Genomic DNA, 6,892 nt, shown 5'->3' with positions numbered 1-6,892 from the left:
CTGGGATGTGATGGGAGATATGGACCAAGGGGAGGTGAGAGAGCACAGGGAGGAGGCCAGCACTAAACGGGACAGGACATCCCTTGTGGCCACACATTCTGTTCCCAGCTCTGCCTCAATGAATGCTGTATCTCAAAACAGTCCATCCTTCAACTGCCTATTTTTTTAAATTATTTTTTGCCTGTTTAGCAATCCTGATGTTGAAAGAGATCAGGCACTCAAGCCTTAGTCCCCGAGCATGCTCCGACGCTGGTGCTGGAGACCTGACCAAAGCAAACCCCAGTTGTGCTATTGCCTTTAGTCAGGGCCAGGAACTTGCCCATCAGTTTTGAAACAGCAGCTTGCAGCAGGAAGCGTGATCAGGTGTCCCCTAGGATGCCTCTGCCCAACACAACTGCTTTCAATTGTCCTTCTGCTTCCTTGGTTCATTGTCATATTTTCAAAAATACTCCATTTCTTAGGACACTGTGCAGCCTGTCAGTAATGTCAGAGCCTTTCCACGGCAGCTCCCGTCCCATGGATAGCACAGACCAGACAGCAATGTGGAGGGGGGCCTTGGTACAGCAACCACAGAGTGTCGGGGAGGTCCTGGTCTCCTGTCCCTCACACCAGCATAAACAAAGACCATTGCCAGTGAAATCACTTGGCAAAGCTGGTTCCTTGCCCAGACGTGGGGCCATTTGCCCATTGAGATTTTATGGCGTTACAGGTAGAAATGAAGCCAAAGCTTTTGCTGAGCTGCGCTGTAAAGTGACAGTGTTTCATCAACAGCCGCCTTCATAGTGCCGATGTCAGGAGTCAAGATTTCCCAGAGTAGCAGTAATGCGATAAGCCCTGCGCAGCGGGGATGGCCAGAGCGGGGAGAGCTGCATGCCGCTCTATTAGCAGATGGCTATTAGGAAGGGGGAGCACTTGGCTACCTCAGAGCTTGGATTTGTACTTACCTAGGAAAAAAAGCATGTTATGCAAGGGAGGCTTGCTTTGACCTTTAGATAAAGACAATCTCTGCTAAGCATTCAGGCTGTTATTTTGTAGTGGCGCCTTGTTTTCCTGAAGATTCATCAGTGTGGGCTTCCTGGTAAAACTGAGATCTTATTTTATATGTGACATATGCAGAATGATCTCTCATCGTGTCTGGCAAAGATTTAAAAACTATGCGTGGGAGCAAGTGTCATCTGGGCATGAATGTTTGAACACAGTCCTTCTGGGATCACTCAAGTCCCTGAGCTGTGGGGTCTACAGTTAGATCACTGACTCAACTGAGTGATTTGTATGATTACATGGAGCCAGGCGACACACTACGGGCTGAACATCTATGTGAATAATAAATAACCCCACCGTTTGCATTCCTCCAGCACGCCCGTCTTTTCCAAGCAACGGCCCCTGCCTGCCTTTTGGAGGTGGTGGAAGTTGGTGCTTGGTTTATGTCCTACCAGATGGTGGTACAAAAAGAGCCAGTGTGTAGACCTGAGATGCTGTGCTGTGGGGCGAGCTGTGCCCGCCACAGGGCTGCTGCGCACACACAGCCATGGTAGGCTCCGGCTGGCCAGGCGCTGGAGAAGGGGACTGCAGCTCAGCGGAGCAAGAGACCGCTGCCAGCGCTGCAGCAGAGAGTCATTTTGTGACGAGGAATGTGTTCCCAAAGGCAGACGTCGGCTTGTGCTGGGATGAGCTGGGACATTCTCATGGTTCCTCGTCACTGCTGCTCGTGCCACCACAGGGGAAGTGGAAACCTGGACGGCCCTGAGCATCCTTCCTTTGCAAAACCTTTTATTTCTGGAAAGGAACCAGTGGCTGCAGCACAAGCAGAAAGGAGGATGCGTATCGCCTCCGCACAGGGGCACAGGCATGTTCAGGCACTGGGGCTGCTGGCAGCTGTTGAGGATTTCCAGCAAGTCCTAGCTCTCGGGCTCATGCAGGCACTTGGGCTCCAATTATAGTGATATCTTGCTCTCAGTCCAATTAAAATTTCATAATCTCTCCACCAGCCAGGGTGGACAGAGTGTACGCCAGGTCAAGAAATATCTTCTAGCTATAGTACTTCTCCAGGAAGTTTTTGGCTCCATGAGGAATAGTACCTATACAGATCCAATGGAGAAAGGCTGTAAAACCGCAGAACTTGCAGCTTCCTTGCAGCCCTTTTTGCAAGCTATTTTATTCTACATTTGGGGGCAGGAAAATTAGGCTTTGAAATATGAGTTGTAGATAAGGCTGTGAGGAAGCTTAGGATCACAGCCTTAGGTGAAAATAAAGCTGTAATACATAAAGCATTAAAAAGGTGAAGTATAATGGCAGCCTCCAAAGACTTCTGAACAGCTACAAGGAAGTCTGCCTTATTGCTGTGATTTTAACATGAATTATATGACACTAGGAAAGACCTGGTTCTGATCAGAGAAATGGCTCCATGGCTGTTTGCTGTAATACACCAAGGGCTCTATTTTAATCAGGGGTATCTGCCATTCGGCCACCTTTTTGTTAATGGTGTTATTGATTATATGAAGCCGCTCACAAGCCTCAAAGCACTTTACAGAATTAGGGGAAGCCTCTAGAGCAGAGTTGTTTGTTTGTTTTGCCTCTGCAGAGCAGCTTCACCGCAGACCAAATCCTGAGGTCTGTACTTAGCTCCATCTTAGCCAGACCTTGCTTAGGCAAAACTCCAGCTGGCTTCAGCACTTGCCCAGCAAAGGCAGCGAGCAGCTTGGGGCCCTGTCCGGTGTGAGCAGCCAGTGCAGCTGGGGACAGGAAGTGCTCGGATTTTGCCCATTAATTAAATTTGTAAATAATACATGAATTAATTAATTTGGGCCTTGCTGGTACCCATCTTTGAGCTGGGTGTTGCTCACTGTTTGGGAACGGCTCGTTATGGGCAGGCCCAGGCAGGATGAAGTGCTGCAGCCCCATGCAGTGCAGGAGGTTTGGGGCACCCAGCCCAGGCGTTGCTGGTGTACTTGAGCATGTTTTAATTCACCAGCCTCGGTGAACAGAGCCACAACCCCATCAACTGCCGGTGTCCCTCCCTAGAGCCTTGAATTGAGAATACACTGTGCTGGCTGATACTTGCTTTGCTCTCCAAGCTGGCTCTGGAAATGTAGCTAGTGAGGTGCAAGGGGACGGGCAAGCATGACTTTTCATCAGGTAGGAAAAGTTTCAGAGCAGAAGTCGTCTCCTCTGGCGAGCAGCTCCTGGCCCAGCATGACAGCAGCAGTGCTGCTACCATCTGTTGGTGAACAGCAGAAAAGGAGCAACAATAAACCCCTTAATAAATCACATCCCAGATGTGCAGGTATGTGTGGCACCACGTTGGCTGCCATCCCTCGGCGAGCAGGGGAAGGTGTGTCATGTCGCAAAGACCCCTTGGAAAAGCTGGGTCAGCAGCTTCCCTGGGGACAGTGTCAGCTGTGCTGGCACTGGTGAGCAGCAGGTGACACTCAGCTTGGGGCGGCGGGGCAGGCAGGCAGCGCGCTGCAGCAGGCTGGCGAGGAGCGATGGCCTCCCACTGTGTTTTCCTCCAAAATCCCATCCCTGGTGGCTACCCCTGGGGCAATGGGAGGGGCGGCGCAGGCAGGGGCAATGGGGGGCACAGAACCGCTCCTGGGCAGCGGCTTTGCCAGGGCCACCCGGTGCTCTGCCCAAGCGCAGGCACTGCAGGCACAGCGGGTGCTGGAGCCAGCAAGCCCCACGGGGTGTCTTCTCCAGGGCACAGCAGCTGTGTGGGGCAGCCCTGGCACGCTGGGGATCTCCTGGTGAGTTAATTCTCTATTTCCAGGCCCCTTTAGCAGAACATCCTGATGCGAGGGAGCCTGGCAGAGCTGCAAAGGGCAGCTGCGAACAGTGGCTTTAAGAAGGTGATGGTGTATGTCTTAAGGTCCAAGAGATGCTCAAGAGATCTGAACCTGCCCTTGAAGGTGCTGCTAACCCCTGGCAGAAGGACTACAGCTCCAGAGGTTTATTTATCTTTTTAGAGGATGCTCTATTTATCATTTAAAGGTGCTCTCTAAGATGGCAACCAGCCTTGACCACAGTCCAGCTCATCCTCCCGGCTCCCTGCGGAGCAGGGCTTCTGCAGCTCCCGCAGAGATTTTCTGTAAATGTTGTAAGGCTCTTTTTGTATTTTTAATAACGAGATGGACAATAACTCTATTTACAGGGAAATCTTCCTTTTGCAGGAGTATCATGTATACCTCTTTCTTATTTGTTGCTGCCTGTTTCTACAACCCTCTTGCAAATGGGTAATTCTTGTTCTGATTTTTTTCTAGCGGGGATGTTTTGTTTTCCTGTTGGCGGATGCTGTCTGTTCAGTCTGTGGAGGATTAACCTATGCGCTGTTGCTAGGTGGCCTTAAGCAAAGAAATAACGCAGATCACAGGCTCCTGCATTCCTACAGTATGTAACTCCCTTGTTCAGCAAGATTTTTCTTTCTCTGTCCCTCTCATGTTTTGTATTTATGGCTGTGAAGGTATATATCAGAGGATGCACATGTAATTTGGACAAAAATAGTGGACCAGAGCCCTCTAAAACATCAGGTTTATTTGGACTTAAAATATTCAGTAACAAATCTTTGCCAGCTCTTTCCATGGCTTGGTTTCTGACAGCGTCCAAGCCTCTTCCCTCATTTTCAGATTTGTTTCATCCTGATGTGAGGTCTTGGGCTCCTGAGGGACACAGGGCTCGTCATCACAGCCCACAGGTGCTGGGAGCAGGGGTGCCAGTGGGGCTGGGCCTTGCACCCCTCTGAGACCACCTGGGTGTGTTGGGATCTCATTGGGGTCACAGCATGATGGGTCTGGGTATCCATTGTGTAAAAAAAAAATACCAAGAGTGGGGAAGAGTTCAAGGAAGAGCTGCAAAAATGATTGCAGGGCTGACAGAATTGGCTGGAGAGAAAAGATTAGAAGAATTTTGTAGTTCTGTCATACCTTACTGCCAGGTCACTGTCTATCAGTGCCTGCCGTATTTTGCAGCACTTTAGTGCTTTTGCTCAAAGGACCTTTGAAGTCTCCTATGACCTAAATACAGTCTGAGTCGTGGAGCATTCCCCAGAGAGACGCAGCAGTTATCGGCTCTGTTTGCTCAGTGGTGAAACTGAGTCAGAGTGATTTGAGAGTGTTGTTTTCCTCACAGCATATGCTCAAATGTGCAGTTTTTAGAGGTAACTGTACTTCATGTGGACACAGAGCCCAAGTCCTGTGGCTCTGCCCCAAGGCCATACAATATTCACCAAAATCCTGGTCACGCTTCTGTCAACTCCAGAGCCTAACTTCTGTCTCTGCTCCAGCTCCCGTCTCTGCCAGTATTGCTCTGGTCCTCTGTGCCCTGCCTCCATGGGCATATTTTCTACTAACTAAAAATAGTGAGAGGCTTTTGCAGTGTGGTTTCATAGTGAAACAGGACTCTGCAGCCTTCTTCTGTGTGGGCATATCTGTACCAGCTTCTGACAGTATTAGAGAGGCAGAGGCCTCAAAGGCACCCAGTTTCTTCAGGTGGGGGGTAGATAAGAGCAACCTGCAAGGGCAGACGGGTGCCCTCTCACTGCATGTCTCTGGGTGGAGCACCCAGAGGTCTGGCTCTCCCTGGGAGACCTTTGGTGTCTGCACCGCCAGAGATAGCCATCAGAATGAGCTGGTTGTATTTATCTGGGAAAGCCTTTTATCCCAACCTTTTTTTTTCCCTGTTGTTGGACAACTAATTCCCTGTACTGACTGCTGATACCCTGGGATTTAACTTTCTTTTTTACTTTGACCCATCCTGCTGTTTGAACTGTTCGTAAGCAGCGTTTATCATCCCTCTTCAGACTCTGATTAGAGCTGAGCAAATACATCACTGTGAATATTTAATGAGTTGGGGTTTAAATTTTTCACGTGTCTTTTCTTGAGAGCTCATTTTATAGGCATTTTCTGAAATGTGGTTATTCTAAAATCATTTGAAATCTCCTGAAACTGTACACTGGACTATTAAATGGATATTTCACACCGACACTGTATGGGGCAGTTAGCACTGTAGTGTCACAGATGGGTCCAGCTGGGGCACGTGCAGCCATGTTTCGAGTCTACACACCCAGGTGTGTGAATGTAGGCAGCAGTTGCCATGAACATTTTCCACATTCAAAACATGCTTGCCGTTACTGTTTTGCCCAGGAACACTCAGGTCATTTGACAGTAAGTAGAAGGCAGGTACAGTACAGCCCCCGGCAGAGCTGGCAAAACCCACTCCAAATTAGACATCTTTGTTTTGCATCGCTATCACTTGCCCACCTCTGTTTCTGATCCCCAGCTAGGGGCGATGTGACCAACGGGCCTGCTGAGTGCTTACCGTGGATGCGTTCCTCCTTCCCAGCCTCTTGTTTTTCAGGCTGGCTCACATGTTGAATCTGGCAGTTTGCATTAATAAAATAGGTTGGTCTGAAATGCCCACAGGATTTTTTTCTCCTAGCACAGCAGGGTGGGATTTTTTGTATATACAAAGAACTCTGATGTAAAAGATACATATTTCTACAAAGCTCTCGTGTTCTTCCTCCTGCAGTTCTTTAGTCCAGCTGCCCCAGCGTGGCCGCGGCGCTCGGTGCAGGGGGTGGCCATCTGTGCCACGCGAGCACAGAGCGGCAGCAGGATGGGCTGCAGCCGGGCGTGTGCCTGCCTGCGGGTACGGCTACGCTGTGGCGTGCCCGCATGCACTGCCGGAGCTAACTGCAGAGGGGAAGGACAGGCTTGTCACAGGGCAACGGCCTGGTGTTTAGGGGCAGTCAGTGCCGTGGCTGGCTATGCTGCCGGCTGCCTTGGCAAGCTTTGACACACCACCAAGTGTCACCATGTCTCAGTGACCTGTTCCCATCCAACTAGGCTGCCTTTACCCTGCCGTCATTGGGCAGGTAACTGCTAAAAACTCCCTGAGAAGG

Source organism: Strix aluco, chromosome 14, assembly GCF_031877795.1.
Source record: "Strix aluco isolate bStrAlu1 chromosome 14, bStrAlu1.hap1, whole genome shotgun sequence".
Classification (NCBI taxonomy): Eukaryota; Metazoa; Chordata; class Aves; order Strigiformes; family Strigidae; genus Strix; species Strix aluco.
Note: the sequence above shows the minus strand (reverse complement) of the source record.